Below are 18,922 nucleotides of genomic sequence, written 5' to 3' on the forward strand. Positions count from 1 at the left end.
CAGTAGAATTCCTGCCTAAATACTTGCGTATCAACGTAGTTTCTCAGTAGATTTTGTTCGTTCAAGAGCTGAATTCAAAGTATTGAAATATCGTGAGAGCTTCGCTTTTTAGATGCAATTTGCATTGTATTGTGTTTAACGTTCCAGTTGTTTCCAGTGTAACTGCTGACAGTGTTCTATGATATTGAGAAGAGCTGTACAAATATTTTTGTAGAAATTTCCAGAATTATGATGTGGAAGGGGGTAAAAATAAATTTGATTAAGCTGTCATCGGTTCTATGTGCATTCAATCTATTACGAACCCTAACGCATGCAAGTATGTACGTTCGTATGTCATGATTTGGGAATGACACAGATTTTGAAGCACACTTAGTAGATCCCGAATAAGGAAGAAGTTTGGAAGTCATATAGGTCCAATAAGACGCTGTCGTGGCAAATTAAATTATATTTCTTTTATTGTAGTTAAACATTTTGCAGCCACAAATACTTAAAATATGAAACTAAAACATTAACTAAATTATTAACAATTGGCAATTAGATCTTTAAATTTTCATTTTAGATTTTATATGTCCTCCTCCTAGCATCAGCGATGCATCAAAATTTCTCGGCAGTGTGGCTATCTCGTAGCCAATCAAAATTCAGATGGAAACAATAGATCTGAAGCGGATAAATAGCCGAACTACACTGCTTTAGTCTGCTTTCTGGCTTCCGACCATAATCCCGTCTGCTTTACTTATGAGAGACACCCTCTCAACTGTTGCTCCTCTCTCCCCTGCTACTACCTCTATTCTCAGCTTAGAAGTAGAATTTTAGTGATATTTTGAGTGCCAGGACTACTGAAAATCCGAAAATCACCTCGATCACGAATCTGGAAAATGCTGTGAGTAAATTCACCACCAGCATCATCTCTTCCATCAAAAATTCCAGTAGCAGCTACAAGTTAAATAGGCCTCCTAAACTTATTCCCAAGAACATCAAGATCTTCATCAAAGAAAGGAATCGTGCTAGAAAAAGATGGCAGCAGACCTGCGACTCGGCCTGCAAAAAAGCGTACAACATCCTGCGGAACCGTGTCAAAGAGAAGCTTAAGACCCACAGGCGGGAAGAAGTAGTTAACTTTCTTACATCCCTTATAGCAGAGGATAACTCGCTCTACAACCTCATTAGAAAACTTATCGAACAAATTGACACCCATCCCAGCTCTTCATAGTTCCAATGGTATCGTCTTCTCTAACCTGGATAAAGCCAATTATCTTGCTGATGATCTGGAAACTTCTTTTCAAAACAACCCATCTCCCTATGACAATAACACGATCCAACATGGTAAGTCGCACTGTCAGTTGTTCCTCCAATAGCTGGGTCCCAAGAATCTCCCTCCTATTATATCTTCTTTCTTAAGTTCCATCATTAATAAACTCAAAACGAAGAAAACTTCTGGTCCTGACGGTATCTGTAATGTTCATCTGAAGAATCTTTCCTTAAATGCTGTCACCTGTTTTACTAAGGTCATAAACTCCTGTCTTCAGTTGCATCACTTTTCTGACCAATGAAAATCTGCCACACATTTTGTTTACTTTGTAATGCAAGTTAATTTTCTATTTCATTGAAAATTATTATAGTATGTTGTTTTTGCGAAATATTGTTGCGTGCGTGTAATGGATTTAATGCAGCGATGGTGGTAGCCGATAAAATTTATTTTTACAAAAGAAGCACTACAGTTTTAGAACTTTCCACACAAGTACTGGTACAGATCTTCTCAGTATGACAGAACCCAGTCAGTAGTTACCACTTTAAACTACTTAAAACATTAAAGTGCGAAGTTCCCGCGGAGATCTCTCATACTCCGAATTCAGCTCTAAACTAACAGAGCTGAGAAACTGATGCTGGCTCCGGGCTTGTGTAATTTGCCGCCCCCCTCACCGCCGAGAAATCTCTAGTATCTTCCATTTCTCTAAGTTACTGGAAGGTTTATACGGTTAAAATTTTATATAAGGTCCTGATACGGCTAGAGTTACATATGCTGATCAGTTACACTTAATTACAGTTATACAGTTGCAGTACCCAAATATCACCAAATGGTCGCTAAATTTTGGCGATTTCTTGCCAAATTTGGCGATAAAAATGAGTCACCAAAACCACCGCCAGCTTAGCGAGGTAACCATTTACCTCAATGTTAAATAGACTTGCCCCTGTAATCTTGTTTTTCCCGGAAGAGCTTCGCTTTCTTCAGTCTTCTCATGTTAAATTATACAAAAGATACCACAATTTACATATATACAAAATTCGTACCAGTATGATATAAGTACATGAATCAGTTAACGAAATAAAATACTTAAACTTACTTTAGTGTTAGAGTGCCATCACATTTTAAAGTTATTAAAAGTGTGTGTAACGAAAAAAAGGTCAAGAATTAGTTTGAAAGAAACAATCAATCGCATTGCTTGAAAAAAGTTTATTCTTGGAAATTGTAATACTTCAAGCCCTAATTTGTTATTGTTGAGAAGCTTAGCGACCTGTTTGAGCAGGAACACCTACGTGTTTCTTACCAAAATCGATAGAATTATTTAAAATCTAAGCCCATTGGGTTGCTTTTTTGTATATTTTTGCTTTTTGTATATTTTTGTATTTTTTGCTTTTTTTGTAAATAGTTGACTAAAATCGAAAACAGACGGTTTGCGGACCTAATTTTTTTGCTTGGCAGCGTTTCGCTGTCACTAAATAATTTTAATAACCTATTTCGACCATAGTTGGCGACTTTACTTCAGTTTAAAAAATTTATTCTATAGTAGATCATACTAGCCGAATTGTTTATCACAGTATGCGATGTATATATATATTTTCCATGTTTTGTATACAAAGGGGGGAATAGTATTTGACGGATCACCTTAAGAGGCGTCTACTGTACATATATTCATCTCAGCCGATGAGAATGAGCATGAGCCATCCAGTACAAATTTGCCCACATACGAAGATGCCTTAACAAAAATTATGATACTTGGCCGATAGTATTTTAAAGGTTGTGTAGGATGATTCACGCAGCTGTTGTTTGTTACCAGGCCCGGCGCGGAGGCGATTTGTTTGAGGACTAAAAAAGAAAAAAATACAAATAATGCATGAGCGCGAGCAACAACCGTCTCCTGAGAAAGGAGGGGATCCAGAGAAATGTCACGCGATTCCACTGAAAATCGAAAACTTCATTCTTTTTTCGCATGGTATCATTAAATGGGTGGAAGGCGTTTCATAACTTTCTATCAATATACTTTTAGGGCTAGAGTGGATTTTCGTCAAGTATCGATAGGCAAGGTACTAATTTTATATCAAGGGGGGGGGGAAGTGGGGAAAGGCAAACTTCGGAGGTGAATCGTAAAAATTCACTGTCTTGGATTTACACTAACAATATGCGAAAATTTCGTGGTCGAAAAATTAAATTCCACTCTCCTCGGGCGGTAGTCCAAATGTACGTTAAGTCGTAATGCAGATAAATAGCACGTATACCATATTCCCCCCCCCCCCTTTTTTTTTTTTTTTTTTTTTTTGAGTCCAAAAATTCAGAAGGGAAAATTACGCTAAGATTATAACATGAAAGTAGTTATGGATAAGCTGCTGGCGATAACTATAACAATATTATTTCTTTGAAAGAAACCTATATGCCGGTAAGAATATAGTAATCCATTATGATATCCAATAACATATCTTCATTTCTACTTCCCTGTAACTTGAATCTCGCACGTTCTTTCTGCTACTCTTTAGGCCTCAAAACGTTTTAGGCCTTTAGGTCAATGATTAGAAAGGTTGAATGCGCAGCCGATTTGGCGGAACCGTAAATGGAATGTTACTTAATATATGTGTTTCTGTGATGAATGCATTTTGTATTAGATTGGGATAAAATCCAACAGTTAGAAGGGAAAATGACTAGAATATTATTTTAATTTTCAGAATTAAAAAAGCTACTGGAGGAAATACTCGAGGAAATGTTGTAACAAGCATACTTTCCACACACACATTTTGGACGAGTCATGTCACGTGTTTCGGCGCGTGAGTACTCTCTAAAGGCTAAAAGTCGTGAGGTTCAAAAGGCCTGAGCTTTTTAAGTGTCTAGCAATCAGACGCTTATATAAATCAGACAATCAAAAATATATGAAACTGTATTATTTGAAGTATTTCCGATTCATTCGAGATCCAGCGCAAACTGAAATATGACACCTTTGGATTGCTCACGGGAGCATGGCATTTTTAAGTTTTGGTTTATTAGAAGCAAAAATAGCTATATGTCACCTTATTTACCAGAATTCTGTCATTCTGATTCCGCTGTTTTCTCTTATAAAATGCACAAATTTGATTGTGATCTTTGATCGTATCTTTCTTACACTGTTTACTGGTGATTGCAATATTTTACTCCTGACTTAGTCTATCTGAGAAGAAGCGGCCAGCCAATCCGTTTCTTATATTGAACGCGTTCAGTTTCTCGAAACATGACTGTAGATTCGACAGGTTTATTTCGAGAAAGGAAACGTGATAAATGAGCAATGTTTTCGTCGGCTGAACCTCTGGCTTGCTTTCAGTTACATCACGAAAGCAAGCGGTAAGGAAAAAAAAATTCCTTATTAGACTATTATATTCCTTATTAGATTATTATAATATTGGACTATTATATTCCTTATTAGATTATTATAATATTGGACTATTATATTCCTTATTAGACTACTATAATATTAGACTATTTACTTGTTTTGTTATTAAGTTCAGAAAAACCTGGGAAGGTCTTAAATGCTTCGATTATTTTCACGATAGAATGCGTTGTGAAGTAATGCTCCATCATAAAAATTCATTCTGATGCCAGGGTTAAAGATTAAGGATCTGTTGTTAAATTCTGGGGAAAAGCTGATCGCCGTCTCAGAGGATTTCAAACTCTTCTCTGTGTCAGTTATGTGAGACTCATATTACACGTGAGTTTGAAACAACTGAAAGGCAAATTTTTTTCAACAAAATTTAAAATTATTTAAAATAAATTCTAAACGTTCCGTGCTAAATCTTTATGAAACCGCGACATTATAAAAGAATTAATAATATTTTTGTTATTACTATCATAAGGGGAAAAAACAAAAAATTTCGGTCTATTTTCCGTCTGAAATCTAGAGTTTGGAATCTACTATAATACACTGGGTTACACTTCATAATTACAGCTACATACTAAATGCTTAGACTGATATTTCTTTTCAATGATTAACATGTTTAATAAATCATTAAAGAACTTACTAAAAATAAAAAAATTATGAAAACTTTCCATACTCAGAGAAAAGTTTTATTATTTTCCAAGTTTGACAAAACTTGAGAATAAATAATGACAACCTTTTTTCTTTCTGTTATTTATTAATTTTTTCTTCCGCGCATAAATAAAAATACGTGTGTTTGTATGCAAATAATTACAAGTTCCATCTTTCTTATTACAGCTTGACACTTAAAGGTGTTAGATTTTGATAAAGTTTGTAGCCTTGAAGAGGAATTACTGGAAATGATCTTCATCACGGATGGTAGATGCCATTCGGTCAGTCTTTTCTTATCAGTTTTCAATTGTGAGAAAAATCTGTTTCGTATAAATGTATTATCAAATGAAATGGTTAATCTTTATGTAAACATTCGAAACTGAGTTTCTTAGCCCAGAGGGGCGGTAGCCCAGAGGGACTATTAGTCTCCAAACGGTATTTTGTGCCGTTTCACTATAAGCAGCGAATCATTTTTTAAATTGTTACCACATAATATTATCGCCCAGTATTATATTTAAAGAAATTAAATAATGAAGAATTTGCATGAATGTATGTATATTTTTTGCATTGTGAAAAAAAAAAAAAAAAAAAAAAAATGGTGCCTGCAGTCACTAAATTTTGAATAACATAGTCCTGCACCAGAACGTGGGCACTGGAAGGCCAAATTTGAAATTTCAAACTTGTTTTATTGTCTTAATTTCATATTCTGTAAAACTTTAACGAATTTTTGACTAAAAAACTCAACAATTTCAAAGCGAGCAGTCGTAACACTAAAACACTTTTGTCCCCAACAGGCGACACTGCCTATCAGGAATTCTACCGGGGTGCACATAAATATCTACTGTGACAGAAACAGAGATTCCCGTTTTTGCTATACTTAAAAAATAAATTTAAAAATATTCTGAATGGGTTCAAATTTTAACGATCTCCCAAAATGTTTTGTTAGGGATCTTTTACGCTCTCGTTGAGCTCGCAGTCTACCAATCCGCTGTTGCACTCACGCCTGCTAACCCATTTCTTTTTGTCTTTTTAACTTGATTGTTAAACATCGGTTTTTTCGCACATACGCCATATGCAAATTAACGGTAAAAATTACAAAAATTTTAAAAGTAGCATAGCAGTATAAATTTGGAATTCCTGATGCAGTGTTAAGTCTTGTCATGCATTTTTCTATTTCGTCCACTTTTTTCTGAGTTTATCATATTTATTAGTTCAAAGGGACAAAGTTAGGTTTCGTTATTTGCAAAGTTAACTTTCGTTATTTTATTTCATAAAAAGTTAGGTTTCGTTATTTGTCCAAAATAATTTGTTTTTTAATTTGACCTTGCAAAACTTGAACATTTTGATCATTTAAAACACTTCTGCGACTGGAAATATATGTCTACGACCAGTGATTGCGAAAATAATGGCCCAGTAACGAGGGTGGATATATATATATATATATGTGTGTGTGTGTGTGTGTGTTTGTAAGAAAAATAAAGCTTAAAAGATAAATTATAATTTTAATTAGCAGCATAAATTAATTTCCCTTTCTCTATTCTAAATAGTAATCTCTCTTTGCACTGCGTCATTTCGAGACTAATCCATGTCATATGTTTCTCTCAGAATTCCGATGATGTAAATGGAACTAAAACAGCCAATAATAATTTTATAGCAGTATTAATTATCCAATCAAAATGCATTGAGAATCAAAATTAATTCAGTCCGAATTAAGATTTCATCCTGAACATAGCGCACTCGCTTTCTACTCTTCAGCCTAGCTGGACTGCAGTCTGCTGCTTCCTTCTTACTGCAAAGTTATCAGAAATGCAAACATTTTGAAATAGCCACAAATAATGTGCCAAGTTGTTTGTGGCCGCAGTATGTTTAGTGAAATAAAATAAATATTTAAAAATAAATATTTAATCTGCCTGTATTGCCAGTTTCCTACTTATTGCGGATCGACAATTACGGAATTCTACGCCATCAAAATTCTTGCTCTTCATTACGGATTCATAACGTTCTCTACTATCAATATTGCAGAGTTCTTTTTTATATATCTGTGCTTTTGCTGCTGCCGATTGCAATAAAAAAAACAGGAGCATAATTAGATATTATAAGAAACCCACATATAAAATTTCAGGGACTAATCAGGATTTTTTGAGTTACGCCAAACACATACATACGTACGTACTATGTACAGATGTCACGAAAAACCCATTTTACCATCCGTTTGGGGAAAAAAAAAAAAAAATCCTTTATTCTGTCCGTACCCAAAGACGTCACGTGGGGAGGGAAATGTTAAAACTTTCAGATTTTATATTACGCCCAAATGGGCGTTTTTTTAGCGTTTTGTATGTTACCTTTATTTATTAAATATATTTTCTTCGCACTTAAAACATAAAATTCAGTTCAAGACCAGTAGCGCAAAATAGTTTTAAAATGAGCATATCTTTAGAATTTCCGATAACACAATCTCGCGCTGTGGAGATAATTTTTTTGTTTCGTATAGTGTTGCCATTGCGCACTCCTGCTAACCCATTCCCAAAATCTTTGAGTTTGTTAATGAAAAATCCTGTAAAATTTTACAAAATATGAAATAGATAATAAAACAAATTCCAAATTTGGGCTTCCATATGCCCATATTCGAATGGAGGACTACGTTATTCAAAATGTGATGTCTCCTGGTACCGTTGTTTTTTCACAGTGCGAGAAACATAGATACATTCATGCAGACTCTTCATTATTTAATTTCTTTAAATATGATGCAGCGCTGTAATATTTGGTGGAAACAATTTGAAAAGTGAAACGCCGTTTATAGTGAACCAACGCAAAATGCCAAAACGAAATTCATAGCCCTTCTGGGAAAATTGTCCCTTTGGGCTATTTATAAAAATAAATAAATAAATTGATAAAATAAAACAGTCAAAATGGATTCGGAAACGGTGAAAATGGATCTGTCCGTTGAAATATAATACTCGAAATATTTCGCCATTGATATACTTAGTATAAAAAAAAAAAAAAAAAAAAAAAAAAAAATGAAACAGCTATAATATGTATTTAGCAAGGTACTACAAAAGTGAACTCGTTCGCCATATCTAACCCGTATGTACTATGTTATGGAATTGGGTCTGTACGCGTCCATTTAAAAGGATAGTTTGTGGCATCTTCCGGATAGGGCGATGTCCGGGAAATGGACAGGCTTGGTCGGAATCACTCGTGGTCAGGACGTAGCCCATGGTGGGCGGAAGAGGCTAATCCCCATCGAAGTGGTTGCAGGAAATCGAATGGGAAAAGGAGTTACTGAACTGTGCCTGCTGCTGTTGCTGCTCTGTATTGAACGATCCTTTGGAGGGGGCGGATCGAATACAATGGGGCGATCGGCCATCTTGTTCGCAGGTCGGCGAAAGGGGAATAGGGTGGGGGCATGATGGACGGGCGGCGAACGAATGGTTTGCCCGGTTAAGAAAGTCTCGCAGAGTGGAAATTCGAGCTGTTGTGTCTGGTCTCGTTGCCTGGAAAGTGGCTGAGTTGGCGATCCGGTGGCGGTGGCGGATGATGCAGTTTATTTAAAGATAGATACTAAAACGGGAATGAATTAAAGGTTGCAAGGTTTTGTTTCAGTCTTAAGGCCCGTTTCCACTACTGCGTATGCGTTGCGGTGCGTATGCGTTTCTCCAATCAGCGAGCGAATTCACTTTGATTGACATCTGCAATCCGGTCGGTGTGCGGTGACGGATGACATACGGATGGAGTTCAACAATGTTCAACTTCTATCCGTATGTCTGCGGTTGCGTTGGGGTCACGTGGTGAAAAAGGAGCAATCAGGTGCAGTGACTAAAAATTAATGGCGGCAGAAGTAGCGATGAACGCTCGCTAATAGGGAAAGAATGTTTTGCTAAAAAATACTTATTTCTGAATTAACATTATAGCGAGAAATCTGCGTGCTGAAAATGACAGCAATCAGCTGAATTTAGTTTAAAATGATAAGAAAAACAAGATAACTGCAACTACAGTACTTATTCGTTCAAGAAAATCAGCGGCAAAAATTATCATTCCAAGTCCATGAAATAGCAAAATTTGTTCTGATAATCATTTTTTAGTTCTGCATACTCATTTAGCTTTAATGAAAATGAATGTCTGACTACATCAAACTGCTATAGCAAATTAGATATGATTAATAGATAGCAAATTAGATTTGCTATTTTTTTCTTTTGAAACAGGTAAAAACTAAAAACGTTAATTATAAATTAAATTTGATAGCCTTTTAAATACTCCAGTTCATTGAAGAGTATGTTAAATTTGTATTTCCCTTTATAAATGTATCTTTTTGGATAACATATATTTGTAAGCACATGAAATATATTTTTAGCAGCCCGTTTAACTTCAATCGGAACGCCACTTTAAAAGATAATGATTTTTCCAAAAAATGTACTAAAAGCTGAAGAACAAACTCTGGTGAATTTTTCAGACAATAGCAAAGTGAAATAGGACCAAAAAACTTAAGTTTTAAGAATTGATTTACTTGATGATGTATATAACCCAAAATATGCATGCGACTTACGTGTAATCCTACCTTAGTGGTAAAGCTGATGGTAACGATGTCCACTTTTTGGAGTCGTGAGTTCGAATCCCATACGCTTTTTGCACCATGTCTGCAACTTTCTTACCTTTTTATTCCAATTTGATCTATATTCGTGTTTTATAATTTATTTCTATTATTATATGCATTAAATATATTGTTTTATTTATGCTCTTATTTATTTAAATTTTTCCCGCAAAAAAGTTTGAAAATTATATAATACTAATTTAAAGCATATCCTGTACATATATATTTGAATTTAACAAACATTCTCTATTCGTAAAAAGCAAATTTAAAGTTAATTAAATTTAAATGAAATTTAATGCAAACAAAGAAATGATTAATTATTGCTGTGCAAGTATCAAAATCCATGAATAAATATATAATTCCAAAAATTTATTAATCCTTAAAAAATTTATAAAAATGCATAAGTGAATAATGGGATAGATTATTAATCCTAAAAAATTATAAAAATGCATAAGTGAATAAGAGGATAGCTTATTAATCCTAAAAAATTTATAAAAATGCATAAATGAATAATAGGATAGATTTAATCCTAAAAAACTTATAAAAATGCATAAGTGAATAATAGGATAAATAAATTTTTGGAATTATATATTTATTCATGGATTTTGATACTTGCACTTGATTTACATATGCTCTCAGAATTTAAATGATATTGTATATTAGTTCGCAGCAATAATTAATCCTTTATTTGTTTGCATTAAATTTCATTTAAATTTAATTTTTACGAATAGAAAATGTTTGTTAAATTCAAATTTCATTCCTTTCAGCAATGGCGCAAGAGAATTATTTAAATTTAATTTATTTTGAAACCCTGCAGATATATATATATATATTTTCGTTTCACTTTTATGTGAATGTATATACATGTGCTCAGACTTTGGGATGTTTACGACTCTAAACTTTCATTCCAATTAACATGAGACGGTATTAATGCCCTAAACATTTTTTTTAACAAAAAATTACTATAATAATTGCTTTTAAATTCAGTCCTCTCCTGCAGAAGCGCAGGAATTAATTAATTAAATATTTCCATTTTCTTTACCTAATGTGTGTATATATAAAGAGAAAAATCTTATTTTTATAACTTCTTGTATAAAAAGAGATATGAATTAAAAATGTTTAAATTAAAAATAATATTTTATGGATTATGTATAAAATATAACTGCCCATAGTGCATTTTAAAACAAACGAGATTTCTAATAAATTATCCAGCTATGACCCTGAAGTCAGCGGTATACAAGCATAGCAAATTTTGCTTAAATATTGTGAACCTTTCCTTACAGTTGCTCTGTGCTTTTAAAGTACCAACTATTTTTTAATCTCTTTAACTTTTTTATTTTATGTTATTTATTTGTTTACTTTTTCACCTACAGTACATTTTAGTTTTAATAATATATATATTTAAGGCTTCTAGAAACACAAAAAATTTTTTTTAAATTTATTTCAGCTTCTATGGAATTCGTGATGTTCATAATATGCATTATAACCTTACTTATCTAAAATTCCATATCAAATCCAAAACAAACAATACTCGCTTAAGCGGAAAAAATTCAGATGTTCAGCGTCGTAACTCGCGAACTGCTTGCGCCAAAATATTACAGTGACACCTAGCGGCGCAAAATGAAAATATTTTACGCATACGCAGCAGTGGAAACGCTTGTACGGATGCCGTAGGCGTGTCTTCAATTGACGCAACGCGTTCGTACGCAGTAGTGGAAACGAGCCTTTATGCAGAAAAAAGGGAGGATAAAATATTTTATTCGTTAAAGATTCGTATAATATTTTTATCTCATTTTTGAATTCAGCTTTTTATTAAAAAGGGCCGGACAGTAGCATAGACCAGTGGTCTTTAAACTGTGTTTCACGAAACATGCGAGTCAAAATAAAAATTCGGAAAAAAAATTTAAAATAAGTATTTAGTTTTTATAACTGAAACATGTGGTCATCATATGTCAAAGAGAATGACGTGCAATGCTTTGCAAAACTAAAAGTTTTCTAATGGAAAATAAATTGAATTTAGTCGAAAGTGTTAAAAATTAGTTGATGAATTCAATTTTATTCTATTGAAGTAAACTATAAGAGAATATTTCCGTTAAGAAAAACTAAGTATGACTGGATAAACTTCCGAGTACTTCCGAGTATAACTTCCAAGTACTATGATAAATCAGGTATGCTAATGGTGGAAAGACATATTGGCATACACTGCTCAAAACAGTTATGGGCCATTGTGATTTTGGATATAAACTGCGGATGTGTAAATATTTTGGTGACTGATATATGATGGATAGATGTTGTAAAATATGAGTGAAGAAATAAATGAGCCTAAATAGATTGAAATATCAATGAACATTTTTAATGACAGAGATTAACTTAAACATAGTTGCGTACAGCAGAGAAAAAGGGCGAAGAAGTAAGAATGGTTTACATATACATACATACGTAATAAACAGTTACGTCATCATCATCACCGCGCGGATAAACGCGAACGGCGCATGCGTCAGGAGAAGCTCTCTTAAGCTAAACGTCGTATTATAATTTATGATACAACAATGAGAAAAGAAAAAGAGGAAACGAATAAGGAATAATTAAATTTTATTGACGATATTTGCCGGTAAACAAACAAACAACAACAACAAAAAAGCACCATCTGTAGATATTATACAAATAAACAAACATTGTGATTTCTTAGATATAAATTGAGTTTCAATAGGGTTATGGTTTCCTAGCAATGTCGCACATGTTCGAGGCATGGAATCAATGATTTTATCAGTGAAGAACTGGGATGTTCTTTTCCCTCTTGTAGAAGAGAGCTTTCAAACTGCTGAATTGTTTCTGGGAGTGATAGCGATTAGCAACCCTTCTCCTTATAATGTCCAATCATGTTCTATTGGGTTCATATCTGAGCAACATGCCGGCCAATCCATTCCACGGATTCCTTCGTCGAAAAGGAAATTGTTCTGTGGTTGAACACTATATGGCCTGGCGTTATCATCCATGAGAATGAATTCATCCTCGATTGCTGCAGAGTAAAGGACCACAGTAGGTCTGAGGATCTCATCTATATATCGCTGAGCTGTTAGTGCTCCATTCATGATAACCGTGCAGGTCAATGCTGCCATTGATAGAAATACCAGTCCATACCATCCGTTTCCTATCCTTGGCTGTATACCAAACGAACTTAATATAATAATCCGTTATTATTATTATTATTTTAATTTCAAGCACAAAAGTTTGTTGTTAGTCTCGAAAGAGGATTTTGCATCAGTTCACGATAGACGACGAATCTTTTTTCAAATTATGGCCACCAAATATTATCCCCTGTATTATTTTTAAAGAAATTAAATAATGAAAAGTCTGTATGTATGTATGTTCCTCGCATTGTTCGGGGGAGGAAGGAACAACCAGAGCCATCTAATTTTTAATATCAGTATTCCTCCACCCGAACATGTGCACCTGGAAGTTTGAATTTCGAATTTTTTTATTATTTAGTTCATATTTTTTTTAAATTGAAAATTTTAAATCCTTGTGCACCACATAGTATTACACAATGCTTTCAGAGGTAAGTAAAAAAAATAAAATAAAATAAAATAAAATAAAATAAAAAATAAAATCAAGTTACAAATTCACAGATGAGACGTAACAGATAAATTTACAGAAGAAAGAGAAAGCCATTTTATGTTGGACAAATACGTGGAGAGGAGGAGGAAATGTAATATTCACAGAGTTTAACCTAGAAATGATGACTTCCTTTCGTCCTTGCTTGAGCTTTGAACAATAGAACAACAAGTGTTCGACATTTTGCACTCCCCCGAAACTGCATGGACACAAGTCTGTACTAGACAATCTAAATCTCTTCAGATATGAATTGAATTTACCATGTCCAGTTAGAAATTGAGTAACTTCAAAATTAGAGAAAGAGTGTTTATTATTCAGTCTGTGAGAAATGGAAAGAAAATATAGTTTAGTCAAAGAGGCAGTAGTAAAATTCCTGTATAGTTCATTTCACCTGAGTATTGTATCATCCCTATTTTTGTTCTTGTAAAATGACTTGGGAAGTATCATTGGAGTAATTACTTGAAGATGTGTAGCTTGTTTTGCCAACCAATCAGCCCTTTCATTTCCTAGATTGCCATTGTGGCCACGTACATGAGAAAAGATAACATCAACACCTTTATTATGAAGGTCTTTAAGAAGGGCATGGGAAGTGACAATTAAATTTATTATATGAGAAGATATTCCTAAGAGAATATAAGGATGAAAGAGAATCAGTGCGAATAAGAAATTTAGCACTTAGCGAACAGTTGTTCGATATCCACTTAATTGACTCAATGCACGGTAATTCGGCTTGGAAAACAGTGCATTCATTGGAAATTTTAAAGAGTTTGTATTCCAGTTCAGAACCATGATGGAAAACGACATAAGCTAATCCAACTCGATTATTAATTTTACTGTCATCTTTATAACACACAACGGGAAATTATCATCAACAGAATTGTCATAAATGATAGTTTGAATTGGCAAACGATTAGCAGGATGAGGAAGATCTTCAAACAGCACCTTGGTATCGAACATAAATTTGCCGATGGCATCTTTAAACTTTTTGTCATTTAAAACATGAAGGTCAATCGGAGGAAATCCTGAAATTGCGAAACAGGCTTCATAGCTAATTGTTCTGTAGCCCCGCACAACTCTTAGTAAAATTCTTTTTTGAATTCTGCGAAGTATACGGGAATTAATCTTCTTTTCTAAAGCTGTTCCCCACACTCTAAAAGCACAGCAAATAAAGGGGACAATACCCTGCTTATAAATCATATCAATAACATTAGATTTTAAACCAAAAGTATTGCAAGAGACACGATTAAGTCCTCTAAGTATATTTTCACACTTATTGGATAAATACATAATATGATTTTTCCAACAAAACTTATGATCAAGAATAACGCCTAAATAGTATTTAATTTCATTCACCATTTCGAGTAAGGTATTATTTAAGTACAGTTGTTGGTTTGTATAGCTGATATGCTTTCTTTTAATTATCATAATTTTAGATTTATTAGGATTGAATTCCAATTTCTGTTCTCTGGACCATCTGGAAGTAATGTTAAGGGTGTTCTGAGCCGTATTAAAGAGAGTAATGGGACACTTCTCTTGAAAGCAAATTAGTAGATCATCAGCAAAAGCAATTGTTTTACAACTCGGATAATGTGAGGGTCTATTGAGTAGATCATTCATAATTAAATTCCACAATAAAGGTCCGGAAACCGAGCCTTGAGGGCAACCTCTTTCCAAAATGCGGGAGGAAGAAACGTGGCCAAGGGAGAGCAATGCAGAAAAATCTTTAATAAGGCGGAAAATATTACACGGAATACTAGCTTTCCTTAAAAAAACAAGTATCCCAGGCCACCAGGCGTGGTCGAAAGCACCTTTGATATCAAGAAACACTAAAACTGTGTGTAAATTTCTCTTCTTACCTTCGTCCACTATGTCTTTTAAATACAAAAGAGCATCTTCACAACTCTTATGAGGCTAAAACCAAACTGTGCTTTGTTTCGCAGTTTTTTATTATGCAAGAACCAGGTAATTCTATTAACAAACAACTTTTCTAGGCATTTTCGTAAACTGGGAAGAAGACTAATGCATCTCAAGTTATCTAAATGCAGGATACGAGGGCCTCTATTCTTAGAGATTAAAACGACATTCGCTGTTTTCCAGCAACGAGGAAATTCAGACAAGTATTGAAGATTTTGGAGAATAAATTTGGAAACATTCTATGAACTTGCTTCAGAATTTCCTTTGAAATAGAACCAAGACCAGGAGCTTATTGCATTTAAGGTTTTCTATAGCACTATTAATTTCTGACATAGTAAATGGAGGATCTGGATTAGCAACATAATTTAAAGAAGCTTCAGCCCTAATCATTCTATGAACGAATTATCCGTGCTAAAAGGGTTCGTGAGAAAGCTTCTGTTAAGAACCTCATTAGCAGTTTCTTCAAGCGACTTTGTACAATTACCAGATGGGAGATAAATTCCACTGACTTTAGTTCGTATTTTGTAAAATAAAAAAATGTGCTGTTAACAGACTTAACGATTTCAAAGCGAGCAGTGGCAACACTGTTCGAAATGAAACATTTTTATTTCCAGCCTGCGAAGCCTTGTGTCCATTCCGAAAAACGTACGATATTTATCTCTCAGTTTCAATTAGCAAACTCGTTTCTATGAAAGCAATGTGTTGTCGTGTCCGGAAATAAAATACTTTTCTCTTCCATGAGCCAGCGTGTTATCTACCATTCAGTAAAGCCTAAGATACTTTCAAATCTAATCTGGAACGTTACTAAGTAACAAACTAAGCTGTTTAAAAGCGTTAAAGAAAGCTCGTAAGAATATTTTTTGCTTTTTAACCCTTTAACTGTCAAGTTATTTTGATGATTTGGGTACACAAATTGTCAAATTTTTTTATTGCTAAAATCAAATGTTTAGTACAAAATAAAATATACTTAAGTAGTTCAAAATTGATATTTTGAAGTACATGGGTAAAATTTTTAAAGTTTTGTAGTCACTGCATGTTTGCTTGAGGCAGCTGCCACTCAACATGGCAGTTGTAAATTTCGCTTCTAGTGGAGCATTATTTTCTAAAAATGAAAAAAATTAATTATTTTCTAAAAAATAAATAAATATAAGTGAATACCTATTAGTAGTTCAGTAATTCAGTCTTGTGTGGTCACTGGAAACACTTTTCCAAGCACAAAACAACTCCACAATCACTACACCAGAATCGTGTTTCCTTCCTTATCTTTTCCCCATTTTTATCCTTTTTCGAACAACACACTTTGCACTGTCTTGTAGGCGCACGTTTCGCAGGAGTAGGAGGAATATGGGATATAAAATGTCGTTCAGTAAGACGGGCAGGGTTATCTATTGTAGGTGGTCTGCCAACATTCTTTTGTCCAGAAGCTTTGTCATCATATTTATGTAAAAGCTCTTCTGCAACTTGGATTCGAAATTCTAAAAATGTAATACGTTTCCCTACTACATTTTTATAGAGCAAATATGAGTTTCAGACTACCTTGTCTAGTAAATGTAAGAATATCTTTTTCTAATATTTTTTCTGATGTTTCGGATTGCTGGATGAAAGTATATTTCCTGATCACAGCGATCTACACCACCCATAGTTAGACTGTAATTAGAAACAATCTTCGGCTTGAGTATATCTCCATTTTTTTATTTTTGAGGCTGACCATGGAAGTATCATGAATACTGCTCATCAAACACACATCCTTCATCTTCGGTTGAAGAATCTAAATCATCTATATAACGTTTCAAAGAATTGGACGTCATTTTACAACAAAAAGATCCCGTGCACTTTGCACCAAAGAACTTATAACCTCTAACCTTTGAAATCTTCAGTAAAGTGCTGTCATCTATTGAATTGAGCGCACATTAACTTTTCCCGAGATACAGTCGGGTTTGACAAAGAGATGAAGCCGAAATAAACGTCTCCCGATATATATTCGGGTATAACAATACGATGCACTCAAAAAAAATTACCCCGAGTAATACTCGGGCGTGACATTTTCGAACACTAGTGCTGTGCCCGAGATTATCTCGAGCATGACAGTTAAAAGGTTAATGTAATTAATTTAAATAAACATATATTAAAATCACGAGATATCTAATTAAAAATATTCAATGTTATTATGGAATGAAATAACACTAGCTGGACTTACTAAATTAGTATATGCTTTTTCTTTTTCATGGTAACTATTTTGGGCGGCTAGTTTAAAAAAAAATAATATAACGAATAGAAAGATATATATGACAACCTCTAACATTCTATCGGAATTCTAAATATGTGCTATTTATGCATTTTTTATGATTTCAGTGTTAATGCTGAATGCACTGTTACACTAAATTTTATGTGGTGTAAGTGCAAAGAACGTGGTATTTAATAAATAACGTTAACGCTTAAAAAGTTACTAAAAAAAAGAAAAGAAAAAAAAAATGCTAGCAATCTTACTGAGTACTTAACAAGAAAACTGAATATTGATATGGTAAACTGTGATAAGACTGAAAAAATATAAAAAATAATATAAAAATATGTACCAACATTTAACATTGCGTCGGGAATTCCAAACATAATTATGCTGCTATGCATCTTTTAAAAATTTTTGTGATTATATGGAGCTGTATGTGGCGTTAAGTGTAAAGAAAGTGATGCTGAATTAATAAAGCTGAAAAGTGGAGGGGGGGGAACAGTTGGAATTGGATTAGCAGGAGTAAGTGCATGAGCGTACTGGTAGTTGAGCTCAGCGACAGCGTAAGAAGTATTAACAAACTTTTTTGGGTGACCATTAAAATCTGAAATCTTTTCAATTTTATTTTTATTTCAATTTTAGTCCAAAGGTGCAATTTGCCCAAAAAGACTATTAATTTCGTTTTGGCATTTTGCGTCGATTCACTAAAAGCGTTGTTTCACTTTTCAAATTATTGCCACCAAAGATTAGAGCCCTGTATTATATTTAAAGAAATTAAATAATGAAGAATCTGCATAAATGCGTCTATGTTTCTCGCATTGTGATAAAACAACGGTACCTAGAGCCATCCAATTTTGAATACGTAATCCTCCTGTGAACATAGAAATCTGGAAGCTGAAAATTGGTATTTGTTTTATTATCGATTTCATATTGTGTAAAACTTTAACGAATTTTTGATTAACAAACGCAAGGATTTCAAAGCGAGCAATGGCAACGTTGTACAGAGAAAAAACATTTTTATCTCCAACGCGCGAGATTGTGTATCGGAAATTCCAAACATATGCTCATTTTAAAATTATTTTGCGATATTGCTTTTGAACTGAATTTTACGATTTAGAACATGATACTTAATAAATAAAGGTTACACACAGAATGTTAAAAAAAAAACGCCCCTTTGGATGTAATTTAAAATCTAAAACCTTTCATTATTTTATTATTGTTATTATTATTATTTATTTATTAGCACAAAGGAGTATTAGCCCAAAATAGCTAATGCGCCAAGACTTTCTATTGGAAATTCTAAAAATATGCTATTTT

General features: G+C 33.7%; 1 protein-coding gene across 10 annotated transcripts in view; it reads left to right on the plus strand.

Moving 5' to 3' along the window:
- The window catches only part of LOC118191118 (serine/threonine-protein kinase tousled-like 2), a 558,371-nt gene that overhangs the window by 234,021 nt on the left and 305,428 nt on the right, over window positions 1-18,922 (plus strand). The window contains exon 1 of one of the 10 annotated variants that reach the window (XM_085819354.1): window positions 5,482-5,545. The exons of the other annotated variants lie outside the window; for them this stretch is intronic. The gene's annotated coding sequence lies outside the window, so the exon portion shown is untranslated. Of the gene's footprint in view, window positions 1-5,481; window positions 5,546-18,922 lie in introns of those variants that run through there. 10 annotated transcript variants of the gene reach the window in all.

Source organism: Stegodyphus dumicola, chromosome 1 (assembly GCF_044657685.1).
Source record: "Stegodyphus dumicola isolate Sdum_Otavi_A_Nest chromosome 1, ASM4465768v1".
NCBI classification, from domain to species: domain Eukaryota; kingdom Metazoa; phylum Arthropoda; class Arachnida; order Araneae; family Eresidae; genus Stegodyphus; species Stegodyphus dumicola.